The 24049-nt window shown below is 37.6% G+C and overlaps 1 protein-coding gene across 2 annotated transcripts in view; it reads left to right on the forward strand.

Annotated features, from left to right (window-relative positions):
• Window positions 1-24049, forward strand: part of LOC110831755 (LIM domain only protein 3) — a 233735-nt gene that overhangs the window by 38295 nt on the left and 171391 nt on the right. Inside the window, exons 1-2 of one of the 2 annotated variants that reach the window (XM_022068106.2) lie at window positions 22583-22866; window positions 23711-24019. The exons of the other annotated variant lie outside the window; for it this stretch is intronic. The gene's annotated coding sequence lies outside the window, so the exon portion shown is untranslated. Of the gene's footprint in view, window positions 1-22582; window positions 22867-23710; window positions 24020-24049 lie in introns of those variants that run through there. 2 annotated transcript variants of the gene reach the window in all.

The raw sequence follows: 24049 nt of genomic DNA on the forward strand, positions 1-24049 counted from the left end.
GCGTTATCAGGGCCGGTTTTATTCGGTGTGTAAACACAGCGGCAGGTAAACAGGGATCAGTTTAGTCCTGTAATATATGGGCCCTGATCCCGGCGACGTTGTCAAGTTGTAATTCGTGCACATCTTGCGCCATAAGCCGCACTTTAAGCCGGCCCATCAATTCGGATTGCAACAGCGTAATCCTGCAGCTCGTATATAAAAGTGGGGCGGTAGGGAGGAGGTGCAGTCGAAACTTGATAATGGGGCGAAAGGTGAACGTGGTGTTGTTAATAGTGCGGCGAATTATTAGCTCATTTAATTCATGGTTTTAAAACGCCATTTGTTACGAACTCTTCCAATAGGAGGCAATTGGTATAAAGATCTTGGTGGAACGGGAAAGAGCCGATCTTGAAGCGGGGCAGAGTAGTGTTTCTCAAACTGTGTTCCACGACACCCACGGTCCGTTTAACAAGGATGTGTCAGAAGTGAGAGGTTCTACATCTTCAATAAATGTTAAAAAAAAGCAATTTTTGAACATTCCCAGTACAGGCTAGAAGTTAATGCAGCTAGGATTTATGCAGAAATTTATCCAGGACGCCGCCATCCAGACAGTAAGAGGAGGATGAATGGCAACGTCCTATCAATCACTGCCTTTGGACGGGTGTTGACCGCGCACTCTCCGGACACCAAAACTCGAAGAGATAGTTCTGGAATGGATGTCACAAACCCAAGAGTTTAGTGTCCAACATCGCGCTGTCCACTCGTCAACCACGATGAAGACCCCAGATTGAATACCACTGATCTATATAATTCAACAGGCTGTACGATTATCGTTTGGTCTTTGAAGATCACGTGTATGTCTCGTCTTGACGTAATGAACCTCTGTACTTTTGTTAAATATTTATATGTTGCCAGTTATGGATAATATCAGATGTAATATGTACTTAATTGCTAAATGTACTCGTATGCACAGAAATATACAGTTGACTCTCGTCACGCACGGGGATTGCTTTCCTATGAATCACCGCTGAAAATGGGAAGCGCCATCGCTATTTTGATATTAAAACGGCTTCAGAATTCCTTGAAGCCAAGCTTATCATCAACATCACTAGTAAGCATGGAGACGTTTCGACGCAGGTGATGGGATTTAAAATTTGGCCCCGGATAGGTTATCGACTGTAGATGACTGTCTTCTGGGTTGATTGCGCTATAAAGTCTTATAAAATTTTACCGACGTTTCGGAAGTAATTGCTGCTTCCATCATCAGGGTTGGTGAACTTCTACTAGACAACACGGCGCAACAGCCCAGAAAACGGCCATTTCATGAAGAAGATATGAAGAAATGTAAAGTTGAAGGCACATATGTCGGTGGAGATTAAAAACCTCGGCACTAGATAAAGGTGAGCGCACAGATGTTTTATCCAAAGTACAAAGGCGCAAACTTTGGGAGTCCCAGAGCTGATCTGGGCGCAGTGGTGGCGACGAGAGAAATCCTGCCCCAGGGATCAAAACTGGAAAATTAATTTCGTAGAACAAGGGGTCTCAACTTACCGCCCGTTAACATGTTACATGCGGCCCGCGTTTGTTTTAATAATATTGGGTTATCATGTATAATGAATACAGTTAAGTAACCTGAAGTCTGAAGACACGTTATGTTAATGATGTCAGTATTTGGAGCTGACTACCTGTTGCTGTGAGCAACTGTTCAGTTCAGTGAAGAACAATAAGAAATGAACTAGGGTGCCTCTTACCAATAAACACCTAGACGGTTATGAAAATGGCGACAACAGATTTTAATACAGTAAAATAAATGTTGATTATGTAATTTTGTTACAGAAATTTACTGCGTAATATAAGAGGACCGGTTTGAAATGTTAACGTAGTTGTCTTTTTTTTATATAAATTATTATGAATTTCAATAAATTATTTTTGAATCGGTAAATGTGATCGTAGTTCTTGAAAAGGTTGAGAACCTTTGCTATAAGCAATCAACTTGTTACATGATTGTTTTTGCAATGGATTGAAGCGATGCCTTTGTAGAACTGCGACCGCCTGGTGATACATGACTGAGTATGGAGCAGCGGTGGTATGGTAGCCAGGGGAAACCAAAGATCTCGGATAGAAACTTATCCTAGTGTCTCTATGACCACCGCTAATCCCACATAGGCTGATCTTTGTGAGAACCCAGGACTTCGCTGTAAGAAGAGGTTAAAGACAATGCAAGTAAAACAGGTGGAAAAATAATAACAAATTATTGTGGTATTACTGTTATTAATGCTGTATGTTCGACTTTGTCAAGTTTATCACCTTAGCAATAACAAGCGATATATGAAAAAGACGATTTCCCACATGTATTTTTTCTAGTCTTTTGTTACTTACTCTCTGTTAGGTCCATATATTCCTCTCTGTACTCGATCTGTGATCTTCTTTTAAGGTGAAAGACTAAATTTCACACCAGTAAAATCACGCTATTCTGTGAAGTTATTTGATTTGTATCCTTACATTGGAGAATGAGAATTAATTATATTTAACTGAATGGTACAAACACTAATTATTAGATTTATTATGCTCTTAATTTTATCATAGTTATAGTTGTGATTTTATCTCTCGTTCGTAAATATTGGAACTTCGATAAACTTTCCATTGATTTATAGCAATGTTTAATGTCCTAGGATTTTTCTCTGTAGTCTGTGAAGAGACAATGAACATGCAATTGATTTTATCTTCATATCGGTCACTTCTAGATAGGTTACTGACCTCTGATAAGATTCTGTGTCATTTGTGTTACCGTCAATTAAAGTAATGTCCTCATCACTCTATTCCGATCCAATTCAGTGCCCTTGAACTTTCGAAACTCCGTATCGCAGACATTTCACATTTATTGCAAAGAATGTAATTACCGACAGCCAGAATTAAACCAAATTTTAACGCAAAACCGATAGATATGAAGTTGGAAAAATTCTATAATGGTATTCTTCATTAACTTTGAATACATACGTATATCGGTGGCTAATTAATTTTAAAACAATAGAGCTACGATATCTGTATCGCCCCGTGTGTTGCGTGTGGACTATTCACATGACTGCAGGCGTGGATAACTTAACCAAAGACGGCACCTGCAGCTTCGTATCCAGACAGCGCCACATGTCTCGGCAGGAAGACGGCCGAAGCGTGAAGCTATTATTTTTTACAAAGTTTTGTCTAATTGTCCCCTATGTGACCTTGCACCGTGCTACTTTGGTACAGGGTCAGCTGTAGATCTTGATTCTAAAGGATTCTGACAATGGCGTATTAAAATTTTGATTACATACTGAGATTTTTAACCTTTTCCATCTTCTAGTATTCTAAAAACTTACAGAATTTTCGAAAACTGGATCTGTTTTCGTCCTCAGATGTAGTGAAGATGGACATCTATTCCCTTGAGTTCGTTTAAATGACCACTAATTCTTAAATTGGCCCAACTGAGTAGGTGCATAAATTCACTACATCTGAGGACGAAAACAGATCCAGTTTTCGAGACGTTCGCAGATAGCAAAGTGCTGAGAAATTCAGAATTTTATTCTTAGCAGAATCATGGAGATTTCTCTACGCCACCGCATTGATATCAACATCAAGATAACACAGCGTCTTGTTAATGGTTACAAGGGACAAAGCGGCCATAGGTCGACGTCAACAATTTCTTTCCATTCAGTGCCGATGTTAAGACCATATGGATATTTGCCTCCAAACCACCCTCTCACTCCATAAAGTAGTGCTTAGGAACATGAACAATTTTTGTCTACAGACTAGACGGTCACGTCTTGAGTGCAGGCTGGTGTTTAGAAATGTTTGATTCTTCCATAGGAGTTGAAGCGACCTTTGCATCAATCTGATCACTTACCATTTTACAGTATAGTATTACGCAATCTTTTTATATGCTGAACACGCTAATTCATCAAAGACAAATGGTAGCACACCACAAAATTTCGTCTCACGAAAATGGAAATATATGGTCATAAATGTGTATCTACATAAAAGGGCTTCTACCCTACAAGAACGAAGACATATTAAAACATAACACGTGTTGAATAAAACTATTGATGATGGACCAGCTCGTGTGTGTTTGTATTACGAATTCTAATTACGAAAGTTAAAACATTGTCATTTTAAAATTACAACTTGCAAATATAAAATTTATTACAAAAATTTACGTCACACCTGAAACGTAATAGTGGCACACTATTTATGAAACACAGATCTAATTTCTAGATTACGAAAGAGTGGAGCCTGTGTGCACATTCGTGTCATGGTTATCAGAACATCCTTACAGCTGTAATCTAGTGACGTTCAGTTGTTCGTCTTATGTTGGCAGCTATGTGTGTTACTGTTGTGTGCATGTGTCAGTCCAGTATTAGCCAATTATGGCGGGATAAAGCTAATTCCAATTTATAGCATTCAAAGCGAGGGTTGGATCGAAACATAGCAGAAGCTTTGGACCAGACAACGGTAGTGACATTTCTCTGCGTTACGTGCTAACATAATGCAGTGCGCGTAGACCAATTACAACTTCAAATTCTTCGCTTGCTTCCCTCAGAGTTATATACGATATATCTCGCTCAGATAAACATTCATCTGCTTCCATCTAGGCTATGTGGCCTGTGTATTATTAATTAATTCAAAGAAATATGTGCTCTTAATTAATATAAATCGAAGATTTCCGTCTTCTGGGTTGTTGCGCTGTGTAGTCTGGTCGATGTTAACCAACGTTTCAGAGGTCCTACTGCCTCCGTCATCAGAGTATGAAGATTTCCGTCTTTGGGTTGTTGCGCTGTGTAGTCTGGTCGATGTTAACCAACGTTTCAGAGGTCATGCTGCCTCCGTCATCAGGGCGATGAATCCATCAGGCTACTCCATCCACGGTCCAGCTCCTATAAACCTAGCCCCCCTCCATCCAATTGGCATATTCATCGCCCTGATGACGGAGGCAGTATGACCCCAGAAACGTTGGTAAACATCGACCAGACTACACAGCGCAACAACCCAGAAGACAGAAATCTTCATACTCATCGCCCTGATGATGGAGGCAGTATGACCCCAGAAACGTTGGTAAACATCGACCAGACTATACAGCGCAACAACCCAGAAGACGGAAATCTTCATACTCACCGCTGTGAGAACCTCAAGTCTTACAATATAAATCTATTTTAAAATATTTAAAACCTTTTGCTTCCGTGTAAAAAAATACAGAAGAAACTGTACTAAATTTTATTTAAAACTATCGATGTGAAAATAGTTAAAGTTTCACTTAGAAGTTTGCGGAATAAACATGGTGTATACCATAAACGGTGAAATTTCAATGGCAGATATTCGAACGTATTTAATTTATATATGCATACAAACTTTAATTAAACTCTATCAACTCCAAAACAATCTAAATAACATGGCCGCTTAACTGTGTTCACAGTCTTAAGCGAATTTAAACTTAACTTTTATAAGATGTCCATTTGATTATACATGCAAAGTGAAAAGTGTTAATAACTAATGAGATACGTAATCTACATAATAAGGTGTTTCAAACTAGTAATCAACTAACTTCATGAACAGAGCCAATCAGAAGTTAATACTACATTCAATCAGTCCAGAAATTACCCGTAACTTATGGAACTGAAAGTTTATTACCATGTTTACAAGAGCCCACCACTTACCTGTATCCTGCGCCGGATGAATCCAAGTCAAACATTCTTCCTAATATCGGTATTAACAATTCATAATTATTATTATAAATTATAATTATTTTAGATTAATTAAATCCTCCGAGCTAACACGGTTAACATGAACTCTCCGCATCTGAGGTTCACTGTCCATTTGTGTGTGGGACTGTTACATTTGCTTCGTAGCATAAAAATGAAAAAGAATTATAAGTTTAAGCTTAAACGGACAGGTAAAGAAGGCTTAATTAAACTAGAAATTTATCTTGTTTGCTGTATTATTAAAATGTACAAAATGTGTCATACAGAACCTTTGTGCATTAAAGCTGAAATCATCCTGCTTTACGTCATAACAGGCTTTTGAGGTAACACTTGCTTTATATTAACATAATCTTTTGAGAACGTAACGATAAAACGATTATAATGACTTGTTTATTAAACATAGTTAGATTTTGACAAACAACTGAAATAAAACATTGCTGTCTTCAATGCGTAACTTTCTTTATAGATAATATATGACGGAGATGTTCAATGAGTTACTTTAGGAGGTAATGTTATCACATGCGTAAAATTACTGGTTTAGGCCGGTGGTCATTTAATAGCATACAACGTAGAAGTTACCATCCAGACTAAGTATCAGTGGCCCGATCTGATGTTCTGTAAAAAAAAGTGTCAGAATTCGAATCAGTGATTCAGCTGTTATCGTTGTAAGACAAACAGCTGGAAGTGTGACGTAGCACAGTGGTCGTGACGTAAGTGCAGGCTAATACCAGTATTCTGTGAGATAATTGACCAGCTCCTCTCCCATCCGGATTTTACTCCATAAAGTTTGTTCCTCGCTAAGACCCCAGCCTCACTCGAGCGCACTCGGCAAGGAGGTTGTGTTGGAACGGGCTCCTCTGGCAAGTGAGTCCCTTTCCAACATTACGATTACTGCTAAGATAAGGTTACATTTATTTTTCATGTTATTTAGTATTCTCACAGAAGGATTTTAATTTCTCACTGCGATGAGTAAGGATAAAGCTGTCATCTGGGTTGTAGAGCCTTGTAATTTGTCTGACATGTACCTACATTTTCGATAAGCTTACTCGTTCTACCATCAGGGCTATGATGGAGACCCTGATGATGGCTGTAGCAAGTATCTCCGAAACGCTGATAAAATTCTATCAGACTACACGACGTTACAACCCAGAAGAGAGCTTACTTTTCTTTATGTTTCTTTCCTTCTGTTTCTTCCTTTTCTTAGTTACGTCCTGTTTCTTATTTTATATTTTCGTTCTAAGTCGTTCCAAATTTTCATTCCCTCTCCAATCAAAAATATCTGAGCAGTTCACACGTTTCTTAAACTGTGTGAGAAATAGTGTTCAAAATAGGAATATCAAAGTGTCTGACTTCTTAGTTCTTAAATCATCGTCAAAGCGATGAGTACTTTTCGCCCTGATAATGGAGGCAGCAAGTACTCCTGGAATGTCCACACGTCGCCATATTCATACTCGCTGTCGTAAGAAAAGTAAAACTCTCTTTGCAATAATACATGTAGCCTATTCAGCGTTTACTTTGACTTCTTGTACAGAAAATTCTTTCAACTGCAGACAGAAACACATTTCTAAGACACTTATTCAATTAAATAGCTTGGACCCTTAAAATTTAGTGACTCTAATTTAAATCTTATATTCAACCTTACCACACGTTCCAAACAAATATCAGCATAGTTTAACGTATCGATCAACTTTGCGACCGAAACGTCTGTTGTCTTCTAGACCCTGTGATGTTAAAAGCATAGAAGAGCGATTCTGTTGGCATTCTAAAATTCTCGTTTGCCACTGTGCGTGAGCTTAATAGAAACAGACAAAATGAATAATCATACAAAGGAGGTATATTTGATTCTGTTTTCTAGCGATACGAAGGCCGTAATTGCTGGTTGCAGTCCCCCGCCTGCGGCATTTCCCTTGCGAATATTAGCCGGGGTGCCCTGATACGCCACCCAAACTTTGTTGAGTAACTTGTTAAGCTTAATTAACCCCCTCTCTTAATTAACAAAACACTGACGTGGAGGGCAGCACTGCGGGAGACAATGCCAAAAATGAGACAGACAAATCGAAACAGGGCGTTCCCACATGGAGGGGCAGAGACCCCCAGGGGTGACGAACGTCACGTGATTGTTTCTCGGGCAAATAGTGAGAAGTGCTCGACTTATTTCACGACGATTATGAAATACATTTATTTTTCGTAGAATCTGATGAAGGGGATGTGGAAGGAGACGTTGGTGTCTTCCATCTTTCAGACGCTCAGTAACCCTAAAACGTTAGTGAGTGTTCAGTGCGACATAGATCGGAGATGTTCATATGCTTATAGAAGTTAACAAAATATTTCTGAGTTAAATATTATATTAAACTCCTTCGCTCAATGACACGCAACCCGCAGCGCGCGTGTGTTCTCTAAACGGTCCGCCAGAATCAAATGGTACGAGACTTATAACGCACGTTTCTACATATAATTTACTCCCCCCCTCACGTCGATGCCGCTAAATTATGTACCAAATTTCTAGATTATAGCTTCAGCATTTTGTAATAATCAATTCAAAAATTTTAGTCGTTTCTGCAATTAATTATCACCTTGACGTCTTCACTCTCACTTTATCCTTACCAGAAGGACGAGCGGGCATTGCCTGGGAACCTTATAAATATAAGATGCTCTTTCTGCCCCCCCCCCATCCCCCTCCAATTCTCTCTCTGCCCCTACTCTTCTGCTATCCTTATATATTCACGCTTCCAGTGCTGCTGAGTTACAATGTCGACACTACACAGAAAGCGTACGAATTCACAGTACACATTAATTCAGACGCTGTAGATGGATATCTGAAAGTTTATATGATATTCACTGGTTGTTGATGAAGGTTTTGGTTTCAAATCTCGGCCCGGAGACTGCCAATCTTTAGTGAAATTTTCTCACAGTCTCTCCAGGTAAATTCCTGGCTATTTCTTTAAGGTAGTCTATGACGTATTCAATCTATAGTCTTTTCAAGTCTTTATAATTCTATCACTTGATGTTATATAATAATATTAATTGCAAATGTAGTTAAATCAACCACAAGCAAATAAAATTTGCCTTCCTGGCATCTGTCTGATTTCCAGTATCGAGTAATTTATTTCTAGGCTACGAAATGTATGATGTAAGTAAATGCAAAGATAATATTAAAATGAATATCGAAGACTAAGGATGTGATTTTTCCGTCAAGACTCACTTTACTCAAAAGATGGTTGAACTATAGTGTCCTTACCCCGGAGTTACCTAAAGGTACCGATTTCTGTGGCCGAACGTCTCCTAAAGACGAGGCTTTGTAAGCCTGGGTACCCACTTCGGATCCTCAGTGTTAGCTGAACAACGTAAACTAACGTTTTAAGCTCACGTTTAACTACAAGTAGGAGTTAAAGTTATTCAATTGTAACTCGATAAGGTCTAACGAAGGTGGCCATTATTAGATTTTCATTGCAGATTGTGTCTAAGGAAAGAGTAATGACTGTAGATTTGCATGGGATGTTTAGGGGGCCCTTAATTGCAAATCGCTGTAACAAGGGACTCCCCCCCTCTGCCAGACTCCACTGGCGGCTCGACCTTGTGACGTAACAAACAGCAGTCGTAAGTGACAATGTAAAAACTTTTAGAACTGACGACAAAGAAAACTACTACCCTTAAAGTATGACTATTAGAGCGTATAACATGACATTATATCAAATGAAGAGATAGAATCAGACGTAACTTTTGCCATTCGTAAAGGTTAAATGTCGAATTCAAGCAAATAGGACTGAATTGTTTCCCCGTGCCCACATTTTTATTAAACTGGAGATGTTGTTCTTTTGGGCTGTGACGTCATGTGAATTCGTAGGTAGAACTAACGTTTCGAAAAAACGTACTGTCTCCATCTTCAGCCCAGAAAAACGTCTTTACCACCGTGAGTACCTGAAATCTAACATTACCTCACTGATTTTGTGTGTGGGACTCCGTTTCTCGCCCTAACGAAGTACACATATTGAAGGTATGTTAAAACAAAGTTCTGGTAGAACATGCAGACCTTAGGTGGTATAAAAATTACGCTATTGGAGCTTCATATATGTATCCGTAATTGAAAGAAGAGACTCGTGACACGAATAATGTGTGGTAAAATAAAAACAACTAACTAGTTTTTGATCTGATGTCCTCAGGGTAAGAGATAATTTATCAGCCTTAGTATATGCGAGGAGATAATATTAAAATGCTTATAATAAAATGTAGAAGAATAGACTAGGAAACAACTTGCGAAGAAAGAGTCAGCTGTTAGAATTTTGTTAGATGGTAATGAACATTTTGTTCTGATACACGTGAAATTTTTCTCGACTGAGTGATTTACTGTCAGCTATGCAAGGAAGGAAAACGATCCAAACTAATACTGGTGGTCTGTAGCCAGTGCGCCACTGCCTTCAAAAGACGCGTTTTTTTTGATATCGTTAATTAAGAGTCGAGAAGCTAATGAAGCACCCAGTCGATATAATCCGCGCAGGGCTCGCCCTTACGGTGCAGAATACCATAAGAAGGAACGTTTTGCAGAATAATCTAATTTTATAGTGCACTGTGAAGATGTTTGCATTTGAAGTGAATATTATTTTTAGGGAATTTCGTGGTTTTTTTATTAGTCGCAATATTCCATTGTTTGATATTTAACATGAGTCACCTCGATGCAATTTTCAGTCTTGAAACCTGTTTGTATTTTTAGTTTTTATCTTCCCTCGCTGTTTGCACATCTGTGTTTGTTGCTCGTGGTTATTGTACTGAAATAATCATAAGTACTGTATGTGTAATCCTTTTATTCTAAGCTCTAATTGTTTTTTACTTACTGCATTTATCAAAGGTCTGCATAGATTTTCGAGTTGTAATAAGCATATTGATATACATGTGATAATTAATTCTCTGTTATGAAGATTCTGTTATCTGCAGCAAATACGGAATGTTTAAAGTTTAAATGCGTCATGTTTGTGTTTTATAATTAAAATATATAATATAATTCAGGTCTATACACAAACTTTATTTACAGATGTTAAAATTTACAAATTACAAATTTACAAATATACAACAATATTCCAAACTTATTTACATATAAATAAATAACTCATATGTTAATTAATTTATTCACAGAATAATGAAAAACAAACATAAGATACATAAAATAAAATAAGAAGATCAACAGAGCACATACTATAATAATTTACAAAACAGATAAATAAATGAAAAACTTGCATTGTAATATAAAGTAGTTTTAAAGGAAAAACCTGAAGATGATGCTACGCATCGAAACATGTAGTAAAATGAAGGCGCAGTATTGTAACATCGTAGTAACGATGAATAGCGCAAATTTTAAATTTTAAATTTTAACATCTGTAAATAAAGTTTGTGTATAGACCTGAATTATATTATATATTTTAAATACGGAATGGTTAACAAATTAGCAGTGATTGCTATTTAAAATCACTTTATAAATCGTATTGAATTTATTGCTGTAGTTCGCATTGAATAATCATCAGCTACTTACAGATTTACAGACTGTAGAGAATATATCCAATTAAGATTTTATCTAAAACTATGGGACAAATGTTATAAATATAAAAAATCTTTGAGGAATAAAGTTTGCTAAATTTACGACATAAACTTATAATTTATAATAATTAATTTAATGAATAATTTTTGGATTAAACAGGCCTTTAAAGAATTCCGGTAATACACATGGCCTCTAATGAAAAAAACAATTTTCTCACAAGTTCAATGAAAGATCTCTTTTAGTTCCCAAGACCATGTTCACAAATAGGCCGTCTTTAAAGGAATCAAAGTCTGAAAGGTAAATAGGCCTAATGTGTTCTCTTGGAAGCACATATATCTACCAATGAACTTCAAAGGTGTAAAATGATTAATAAACAATAACCTAAGTACTTGGTTAAGCTGCGTCGAATGAGTCATTTAATTCAACGCAATCATTTGGTATTGTCACTTATTCAGAATTAATTCTGCTAATAAATCCGTCAGCTGATGCTGTTGTTTCCACACCAATTTTGTACCTTTGTTATTATATTAAATGACAGTTACCTGTAAATTATAATTCTGTTAACGTATTGCACTCAAATTAATTATTAATAAAGCAAAGACACACGTGTTTATGACATCTATGGAAATTCTGTATTCTTTTATTTTCCTACTATTGGCTGTTATCCGGTAAATATACAGAAGATTCTATAACAGGCCATTTTGACACAAGTCTTCATTGTCTTCCTCTGTCTGCAAGCAAATACTGTGATGGTTCCAAAGTTCCAAGTTACTAGTGCGTGATTTGAGATTTTCACGGCGGTAAGTCTGAAGATTTCAGTCTTCTGGGTTGTTGCGCTGTGTAGTCTGTAAGATGTCCACCAACGTTTCTGAGGTCATACTGCCTCCGTCATCAGGGTGATTCATCGCTAATATTGCGATTAAGATTGTCGTTAAAATTGTGTTGAGGAGTGTTTTGTATTATCCACATCTTATTGCAGCTAAGTGTGTACAAATATCCCGTTTTCTTTCAGTTATATTTCGCAATTTTAATCATTTGACTTATAATATTTAAATTCGCCGTCGTTAAAATTCACCTACACAATAAAACTAGAAACTCCATTTTAAGAATCATGAATAGTAGGCCTATATTTATTCCAGACACTCTACAGTTGATTTATATTTTTATGAAGTTGTACGTAATTTCGGTCCATGAGAATCTATGGCAGAAATCTTGCAGACATTTCTGTCTCTTGAATTTTGCATATGCGTAATTACTATGGGCTTCATGGTGATTTCTGCAGTTAACAGTATCAATCATTATGACGTCAAACAAAGTAGAGGCGTTCATGTGGACACAAAACTTTAACTTTAAACTTAACGTGTACACAAATCAGAGAGCATGCCTGATATTGCTGGTCCGAACTGGCGTAAAGAGGGCAGTCAGATCTGGTTCAGAACCCAGTAACCAAAATTCGGCACAAAATTTGCAATACCGTTCATTTGACCTTACAGCCATAATACAATGGAGCCTAGAGTCTATGTGGAGTGTGACATCTGTTTCAGCTGTGAATACTAGCGTCCATATATAATATCCTAGATTAGTGAAGCACTTACCGGGTAGGACGTCCAAATTAAGATGGGAATATAATATTAAAATGGTTGTTGAGAATAAAGTACGTGATATTGTCGACTGAAGATTTCAGGATATAGTCCATCTGATAGCTGATAATAAATCTTAAGTTTCTATAAAAGCGGGAATGATTCGATCAGCTGAGTGACTATTCGATTCTCAAGAAGACTTCGCTGTGGAGATGGCTAATTGGCCTTCTGTTTAATCTTAGCTACAAAACGCTGCCGCGGGAGACGTAGACTTTGAAGACAGCGTCTGGATGACATGAATGAAGACTATAACGAAAAGTAATCCTGTATCTTGTCGTACAACCAGAGGAAGTCGAGATGGTCTTCGTCGAAGAAGACCACAATTCAATTTACAGAAAGAAAGTGAGTGTAATTTGGCCCGGAACTTGATAGGACAGAAAGAGAAATGTAGAAGTGAAAGTTTAGAAATAAATGTAACGGAAGAGGACAAAATATATGTAAATATGAAACAAGAAGGCGGATATCGTAACAACCGCACGGTCTGAGAACGTGGACGCTACAGGTTCGCTCGAATGCTGCTGTCGCGTCTTAGAATTCCACTGGCGTTGTTTGGGCTGCGATATCTTCTAATGTAGTGACGTTGCGGTTGGTCGATTATGATTCCAAGGAGTCCTATTAAGTTACGAAGAATGTAAAAGATTCACAGTTGGAGGATATAAATCTTAATTGGAGCAGATCGGGAGATTTAGTCCGCAAAACCTTAAGTATGAAGATTTCTGTCTTCTGGGTTGATGCGCCGTGTAGTATGGTAGATGTTTACCAACGCGTACTGCCTCCGTGATCAGGGCGCCCTGATCACCGAGGCAGTATGACCTCTGAAACGTTGGTAAACATCGACCATACTACACAGCGCAACAACCCAGAAGACAGAAATCTTCATACTCATCGCTGTGAAAACCTCAAATCATACTTAAGTAACAAGTTAGGATAGTTGTAAATCCTAACTTCTAACTGACAAAGACATACGTCTATATGTAAATGTTCATAGAATATATTTCTTAAGATCAAAGTATCTGGGCCGGTATACCATTCTATGAAGTCTGGCTTTCAAGGAAATACGTAATCATGTTAAACAAACAAGTCGAGAGGTTTGCCTACCTGTCCTGAGCTTTGATCGCCCGCCTCATCATGATAACTTATGTCAAGTTTATGTTCATACTAATTAAATTAACAGCGAACTATACTTAAGCCGGATATATGTTTGTGTGTGTAATTAGAAACGACCACTTTGCCAGAAACCGGCCATCATTGGCGTCTGCCTTATTGAAACTTCACAACCACAACACCAGAATTCGCCACTAGTTCAGAGCTGCACAGTTACAGCTTGTAATTAAATGTAGTTTGTGAAAGTCTTGGTGTAGAATTTTCAATATACGTGGTCGCTGTACTTTTTATATTGAGAACAATGTACTTGGCGGAAATATTCGATATATATCGAACTGTGTCCCTAAATTGATTTCCTCGTTATAATCTATATCACTTTAGAAGCCCCAAATTACATCTCATCCTGAGCCAATCATATTGGCACAGATTATTTATTTTAGACTTGACTGCATTGCAATCAAATGTACATACTTTTCCAATATCTTGACACCGAAATACACTAACATCAGTTATAAACGTTGCTTTTTTCCTGTTCTGCAAATTCATTTTCAGTATAACATAGTTTTAATCAGAGAACCTCGACTTTGTTTTTGAAAAATTATTCAGTAAACTGTAGCCGATGTTTCTCTTAAAATGTTAATTTCAGTTGAAAAAATTCGTTGAAATAACATTATTATCTTAATTTGTCAATAAATCTTTAATTTGAAACTTCTATACCTATAGTCGTGATATTATGCTAACACATATGAAAGAATACTGGCTCTAAATTAAGTATCGCTTGTGTTGTATCCAGTTTAAATGTCGTGTATCAAATTTCGCCAAAATTAGTGGATACTTTGTACGGACAGAAAGTTGGACATAGTATGTGCCATAAGTTTTACCAAAGCACTAAAGCAAAAACTGTAAATAGTGTATCATATTTAAAACATCGAATCCGTCATGATTCTGAAACAAAAAATAAGTTACTAGCCCACAGAAAAAATAAATTGGACATTTTTTTTGGAAGGACGTCAAATAATAAATTCAAATATTCTAGAGAAATTCAAAGTAGAATAGTAGTAGTTATTTCACAGTACGGTAGTTTCATAAACAAACAAACAAACAAAGAGATCTAGAACTGCTGCATGTAAATATATATTGACATATGCTCACAGAAAACAAAGCAACGTTACGTCATATACGTAAAAATATATCGAGAAATCGACGTTCCTCAGTTTATAATTAATCCTTGGCTTTGAATCAGATATTGACGCGCTGACGCTGTGAGGTACCTGGCGTGGCTGGTAGCCTGAGAAGAATACATTATACTAATGAAAGCTTCAAAACAAATATCCAGTTTTATTCCGAATTTATTCATAACAAAAAGCAAATAAATTTATGTAAATTCGAAAATAAACGCGGATTCTTGTACACACAATAAACACAGGGAACATTTTCAGACTGCTTTCAGAAATTAATGGTAAAGCTGTTAGTGGTGTGATTGACAGCCTAGTGGATAAGTAGAGGTTAGAAGTTACAAGGGGTCCGGATTGGCCGCGCGGTCTGAGGCATGGACCGTGGGTTCGAATCCCACTCAAGCCATGGATGTTTGTCTGCGTTTTTCTGTGTTGTGCTGTCCTGTGTACAGGTAGAGGCCTTGCGACGGGCCGATCCCTCATCCAAGGAGTCCTACCGAATGTATACAGATCAAGCCAACGAAAAGTTGGGACCCGCAGTGCTCAGGCACTTGAAGAACGGGTCGTTCCCAGTATCCCAGTATCCAGAAGTCACAAGCCATCTGCACTCTGGAGGCAAGAAGTTCGCCCATTTGCAAACAAACAAACGCCTATAACGTTGCGCATTCCCTTGTTGCTTCTGTTTTGGTTTAGAAGATACTTAATGCAATAGTGGCATATTCGTATACAGTAGATGTTTATGTCTGTCTGAAACAGAAATAAAAGTTGGCCAATTAGGAAATTAGATTGCCACGCAGCCAACACAAACCATCCTATTGACAGGCTGTGAAGTACAATTCGTCGGAAAAAGTTCACGAAATGTCACGAGCTAAATTATGTGGTTTGCACTTCGGTTACTAAATGGAATTTTACCGTCACAGATATTAACGTCTTCTGTTGTAACAACTTTTAAACTAATTCACAGAGTTTTATGAAGCTTAATATATATCACAGAATATTCCATTTCGATGTAGTTAAGTCAATTAACAGCCCACATCGAAACGAAACAAAGACGAATACTAATGTAGAGGACGAAATGAATTAAATAAAAATTAATAATTTAAAAATTTGCGAGTTATTTGTTTTTTGGTTCAAAAAAAAAACCTTTTCGTCTGTCTAGGTTGCGACTAGTCGTATAACAGAGTGACTGTGGATGAATAATTGGTAAGATTGTGTGAGATCGACCGTGGCATATTTTAGTTTAAAGATGGCTGTCTTCTGGCTTGTTGCGCTGTGTAGTTTGGTAGAATTTTACAGACGTTTCTGAGGTCCTCGCTGCCTCCGTCATCAGGGCGCGGAGCCACATCTGGAACTCTCATACTTATTTGATTCCAAAAATGTGCGTTATTAGTGTTTATACGACCAAATGTAACTGTCAATATTTTGTATTCAAAAGAACAGAGCAGTGCTGTTTCTCGGAGAGCCGATTTTATGGGTCGAAACAGCGTGGTATCTTAAGGTAATCCTTGACACCGGGCTTACGTGATCGGTACACGTCAGCCAGGTGGGAAAGAAAGTAGCTCAACTTGGAAGACACTTGTCCCGACCAAGGGCTGAATGAAGTCACGCACGGTCAACCGATTGGCACTGATGTCCAGTACTCCAGCCAAGGCTGTCCCTAAAAAGTCGGCTACGTCGGTGCAACAAATGATCTACTTGTCTATTCTGACTGAAGTTTTCCGTGCTTGTCCTCAGTTGTAATGCAAATTCCATGGTATAATTTAAAAAGGGGGCACGACCCTGATCATGACAGCTATGAGTTGAAGTGATTTCTTTCACGTCGCATATAAACTAACTAACCAGATGGCTTACCGAACCCGAAGGTTCATCACCGAATTAACCAAAGCCCTCCACCGGACCCTGTCCTGGGCCAACAAAATTCAGTCTCCTTCAACTCCTATCTCCCATAGATCCCGCCTGAGATTATCCTCCCATCTACGTCTAGGTCTCCCCAGCGGTCTCTTCCCTTCAGGTTTCCCAACCAGTACCCGGTGCACACCTCTTGTCCCATCCATGTGCGCTACATTCCCCGCCCATCTCATTCTTCTCGACTTAATCACCCTGACAATACTGGGGGAGCAGTACAGATTTTTAAGCTCGTCATTGTGCAGTTTTCTCCATGCCCCATCGTCTTCTCTCCTAGGCCCAAATATCCTCCTCAACACCCTATTCTCAAACACCTGCAATCTGTGTTCCTCCCTCTGAGTGAGAGACCATATTTCACACACATACAAAACATTCGGCAAAATTATTGTTTTGTATACTTTAATTTTCAGGTTCTTAGAAATCAGACGGGAAGACAAAATATTTTGGACTGAGAAGTAGCAAGCATTTCCGGAATTTAGTCTCCTCCTAACTTCCTCGCGTATAACCAATGTATTTGCGACACAAATGTGCCAATGCAGATTACTCGCCATATGAACGTAACATGGAAATCGTGTGTACATAACTCAGTACGCATTTAATTGTATTATATTCCGTTAAACTCTAATTTTCTGTTACGCAATATTCCTTTATTTGAGGTACTTTTATACTATTTTCGGCTCGATATTAGTGGGGACAGAGTCAGGTTCCGCTGAAGACAATTTTCTGTTACCAGGTTTTCGTTCTATACAAGTTTAGTGTGATACTAACTAGATTTTACTGACCACTCGCTGTGAAACACTGGTCTGGTGTTACATAACCTCATTAGTTATTATAGTGTCATATAGTAATCCTAAGTCCAGGCTAAGGTTGTCAGGACTTACTACACATCCTATGCTGTGAAGGCTTCTGTGTTCTGATTTATCTGAAACCGTCAAGCGGACAAAATCGAGGTATTAAGTCTAATAATGTTTAAAGGCCAAAGCCTTCCGCTCCTGTGTGTTTGGAGCGACCACAGCCCTCTGCCGGCAGATTGCGGAATAAGTAATATGTATGTGATCCCTCGTTATCTAAATCCCGCAGTAAATCTGGATTGCTGGAGCTCTTATCGCAAGTCAACTGAAGGCAGCGCCGCGCTGGACTGTGTATGAATGAAGAATTAGGAGACCTTGCAGACAAATGAAATGTTTATTTTACTTCTCAACTTCATTTCGTTTAATTCAAAAGCTCGCATGCGGCACACCACAGAACGCAGTTAAAATATTATTGTTTTGATGGCGATATTGATAAGCGGGTATTCATCCGCTCTACATTATGGTTATTGAGTTAATTCAATGGAAAAACGGTCTCTTATCCCTTATTTTATTTTGTAGATAATTTGTTCTTTTTCACAAAAAATTATCTGTGTATCATATTTATTCAAACATATCTTTAATATTTTCCTATAATTTCACCTAAAAACTTTATATTCGATTATGATAATTTGTCAAGTATTATAAACGTTACTGCTTAAACGTTTGCAGACATATTACGCAGTAAATTATTTGAGAATATGTGAAGAAAATAAGTGTTATTTATAGTGAGGCGTGCACTACAACTACGGCCTTATTAATTAATAGAATAATGCGTTAAAATAGGCATGTGACGTTATGAAGCGTGGTAAACGAGCAACGAATTTCTCATATCTAGCAGGAAAGAGAATGCGACAATTTGATTAGTGATTTGTGCCGTTATTCCACTTATCTGATTTTTTTTTCTTCTAAAAATTTCTCACGTGCACGCACACACCCACAAGTGCATCATCTGTCTTTGCTTGCATAGAGAATAAAGATGTGTTTTTAACAAAAATATTAAACAAAAAAATATTAATTCCTAATTAAAACCCCAAATGAACCAGAAACCCCAAATGACCAGCCTTCACTAAACATGACACATTGAGACTTCTGTGCTTTCTATTATAAAAATCGGCTTTAAATATATATTTAAAAGACAATAGAAAAAAATCATACCACGTACTTGAAGTAGCCGCTGATCGTAAGGTCATTTTATAGTCTTTAAACCTTGAGTGGAGACAATGACAATTTAAGAGAAATCATTATCGTATATAAGCAGCCATCGTACGGCCACAAAAAGACTTTCAACAAATATACGTATATTTAATCATAAAATTCATTGCATGAGAGAAAAATCCACGCATCACAAACAACGAGACTGAAACTGCACGTATAAACAGAGGCAGTTGTGGGAAATATCACAGCGTCTCTTTGCTGTAGAACGTTTCAAGAATATAACAGGACGAAACTAGCGAATAATTAGGAAGGGAGTCTGATAATTTATATTAAGGACTCCCGAAGAAACGCGTTATTATAGAGTTTGGAAAACAAACAAGAGAGACTCGACTAGCTATTATCTGTGATTACTCTTTCGGGGGCTGTTAGAGGAACTTGTGCGCTATCTGGCGGAGCGGCAGTGAATTCCTCCCTACTTCCACGTACAACTGTACAACTTGTATTAACATCTCAGAAATGGAACCCACCGTCAGTGGAATATGTTCACAACTTGAAACAAATCCTTTTTATTAAGGCAATGTTTAGCTCGTGTTTATTTCTTTATCTGTCTTCTCTATTTCTTCCTCTCATCGTCCGAATGTCCGCTCTTCTTATTTTATACGGAAAGAAATTGAACTTACGTGACGAATATGATTCTGCGTGTCCCCTCTTTTAACTTTTGAAGCAGCAGCCATAAAATTTGGCACAAACGATATTCCATTAGAGGCCACTACAAGCTCGTGCATTTTAATCTCCTGCAATACGTAACAATAACATGGTGGACGCTCGAACTTATGAGGTGGACGCTATACTAGTGAAACTCAATGATCCTGAAGTTATGTGTGATAAAACATGCATAACATTCTAGAAAGGCTATTTTTTTTGTAAACCATAATACAATAACATGGCGACAGTGCAAAAGTGTAGACTGTCTTATCTTACAGTTTGACAAACTTAACCAATAGACCATACAATCTAAGTATATGATGTAGCATATGGGGAGATTATCAAAACATCTGAAAATTATGCATTGAACATTGCTTGTAAGTCAACAATTACAAATATGACAATGGTGCTAGACTTTGAGGGTTTAATGACATGTTTAACGGAGGCAGAATCTACACTCAAGTAAGAAGCTCTTAAAAAATATAAAAGAAAATAATAATTTATATAACATACTTACAGTTACAAATAATAATAAGAAATGTGACGTAAGTTGGATTTGATCGCAGGACCCTAACCAATTACTTAAAGAATATCGTACAGTTGGATTTCATGCTTGAAATATCTAAACATAGCTCACGATTAATAGGACTGGAATTCTGTGAATTGGTTTTACGAAGGTAGGCTATGTGATTTCTCCTCTGATCTCACAGTTTCCTTCTTCCCTTGTTTATTTTCTTTCCTTGTAATTTGTTGATTATTTCTTTATATTCTGCTTCCTAACCTTTATTTTCTCCTCTATCTCTGATTATTGCCTGCTTTATCAGCCTACCTCTTTGATCAGTAACATGAGTATGATGGAGCCACGCACTAATGAACATTGATTATTTGCTACCAAATATTAAGACGTGACTGCAGACTGGTTGTTAGTAGATCATACAGACAGGTAGCTCTTTTAAGGGAAACTGGTTGCATACTGACATCATAAGACTGGACTATCATGTTTGGTATTAGTGGTTTTATGTGGTTTCTAAACCATATATCTGAGACAAAATAATCTAGAAAGAAGTTGACGGGGCATTATTTTCTTTTGTAAATCTTGTTGGTGTTTCTTGTTATGAATCATCCTGTAGCGACTAAAGCAAAGTACCCCCCCCCTCCACCCGGCCAACTTGTCACTTCTTGTTCCAACGCTTTATCTCCTATTGTTGTAATAAGAGCTGACTATAACCTGAATGTTGTCTTCAGGAAAATGGCCGCTCCACCGCAGGGAGCAGTCTAAGGCGAGAGATAATTATCGCATTGTGCGACCGATAAGAAGGGCCTCTGGAGGGAAACTGAGGTATCATGATTCGCAAGAAAGGTTTTATACCTCATAACAAAGTTTTGTAAATCTGAACATTCAGATTATACCAAGTGACTGGCTGGGTTTTTGTACTATTTTTGTTTCCGAAGATGGTTTCATTACTTGCTACACTGTCCGCTGCATTATCTGCAAAGGAGACATAAGTTGGCCAAAATGTCAAATGAGTCGTGATTTTCCAAACAAGATTCAATGCTCGATTTTGAACGTTAAACGATTAATTGTTTATGTTTTATATTAATCCTTTGAAGTCGAAGCTTATTTAAATAATTGCCTATTTGGAGATAATTTCCTACTGGAAAGAAAACACAACATTTCTCCATTACGAAGATAAATTTGTTAATGTTGTTTATGCAAACAATTAATCACTGTTTACTCTGGAAATTATACGTACCCCTATAAGCAGAATTCAGAGTAACAGATTGTTAATTAAGTTGGTGAATATACTTAGAGGATAAACTGTCGTTAATTTGGATTTTCTCTGCTAGGCTCTGTCTCACATATTTGAAAGAAAAAATCATTTCGTCTTGATGTCGTACAGGATAAATATTACGAGATGTGAAGCCTCGATAACAAAACATAGTTTTTTATGTATCGTAAGTTTTGTATCGATAGGTATCGATTGACCACTTTCTCCAGCGGACAGGAGCTGATTTAACCCTGCAAAACCGAGGTTAATAAGAAAATAAACACATTTTAGTGTATTATAATTGGCAGACATGTGGGCTCGTGTAATGTTCTTCACTTACGCTAAGGCATGAACACACCAAAAATTCATAATTTAAAAGGAACAACATTAACCGTTTGTATAATGCTCAGTGTACAAAAATACGAGTCTTGTTAATTATATTCATAATTTGTGTGTACTGGCTATGGATTTGATGCAAAGGTGAAGTTTAGTGGTAGAGATGTTAAACATTAAAGCTCTCCTACCAAAGAAATCATTTGTTTATGCTGCATGGAGGAACCCGTCCATATGTTCAAACACCTGCATGTTGTTAACTCAATCACTATATGAGACAGAACGAGCTGCATCGCTTTCATTAAATTATCAACTATAACCAATCTGCATCATCCAAGGTCACAGCAAAATCATACATCGATGCGACGGTGTCCAAGCGTGTGAAAACAGCTCAGAACAATGAACAATCCAGATATAAGAGCGAAGCGCACGGGTTCTTCAAAGCTTTTACTTCCATTGCTCTCACCCTCTACGGATATGTTTACATTTACAAATCCGAGAGTTGCAGTACGACTGTATTTCGTAATAATGTACTTTAATCAATTCGTAGTACATTTCAAGTGTTTAGAGTTTATTTAAATGTTTAAATTTCATCCAATAAAATGTACTTTTATTTAATAATCAGCGGGATAGTGTACGGTAGACGGAACAGCCACTACATCAGTTGCATGGCTTGTGTACGTCGTGATTTTGAGTGCAGTACTGTGCTATCAAAAGAAGAGTTAACAGGTGTTGGTGTTTAACGGTGCTTTCTTGAAGCTTGATTTTGTGTTATTCAACAGAATGGATAATTTTGCTTCTGACAAACGAACACCTCACGCGTTTAGCAAATATTGCAAGGCTATAGTCACAAGCTTCACTCTGGAAGACCTATAGCAGCGTAGAAGGGCTAGGAACACTCCAACGGTAGTTTGTAGCCGCGTGGAAAGGGGGGGGGGGAGAGAGTCCTTCCGTGGCGTTGAAGCTTTCAATTTGGTGACGGTTTCTACAGCAGGTAAAAGCTTATGATGTATGTCCCATTAGAATAATAACTTGAAATTAAAAATAATAAATAACTTTCTTACGCAGGGCACGTAATATTCTGTGAAGTCTGCGGTCAGTTCAATGATCTCTCGGAAGAATAAGTTCCAGCTGGCTGTAGGAATATAAATTTATGATGGCAGATCTCACATAACAATATTATGTTTGTCTTGCTAAAACCTAGTGTCTTGAACAGAGTGTATCGTTCTTTGCACACGGCCACTATTAGTTCAAAATTTGGGTCATCAGATTTCATGTAATGGAGCCTACGAAATATATTTTTGTTGTCTTTGAAAGGACTTAGACGTTACTTGTTTCTTTTATCGATATCAATGTCCATTTATTTCATTTTCCAATACGATAAATAAATGCAGAACGCATTTAGAAAAATCATCATCAGATGGCTCTGCTAGTCGTATCGATAGTTACGATCTTAGACATGAAATTACTTTTGTAATATTTGGCCACACTGGCAGGCAGTTCCGCAAATGTTTCGGTGTTTAGTGAAGAGGATTACGTGTGTTTATTCTGCTTGTGTGGTTTTGGGTATTTACTTTACAGTGTGAAGGTCACGGATGTATTAAAACTGAAGTTTAATCTATTCGGGAACACAATCCCACGTTGTAGCTTAGAACTAGGTCTACTTCAGTGACAGTAGGACAACTTTGTAAGAGATAGAAGAGAAATTGGAGGGAGTAGCGATAGACACTAATGTCTTAGTGGAGAGGGGGACATATATTTTGATTTGAGGCTTTGATGGTCCGCTCGTATTTCTTCTAGAGGTAGGTTTGTTTTAGTAAATGTAAGGTATTTGAAAGGTGGGATGAAACGTTGAGTAGCCGAGCTCTCCTAAATAATATTTGAGAACAGTCCGTACGTAAAAGAAAACACAACATTTTAACATTACAAAGATCAAATAGTTAACACTGTTTGAGGATCTCGTCCAATGGACAAATATTTGTCTGTATATTTTAATGCCTGGAAATTAGTGTTATGTTTTGTGTAAAAGTGTGGATACTCCTGAATATACAACGCTGTGATATTGAAAAACTGTGAAGTGCCATAGTGACTTACGAAGATATGTGCATCCATACGGACTAGACGTCGTTATTCCACATATAACATCCGTAAGTATTCTCACTTTTGTGGTTTCTGTG

This window comes from Zootermopsis nevadensis, unplaced genomic scaffold (genome assembly GCF_977971745.1).
Source record: "Zootermopsis nevadensis isolate Lab colony 2312 unplaced genomic scaffold, Znev_1.0 Znev_ptg000028l, whole genome shotgun sequence".
Lineage (NCBI taxonomy): Eukaryota > Metazoa > Arthropoda > Insecta > Blattodea > Termopsidae > Zootermopsis > Zootermopsis nevadensis.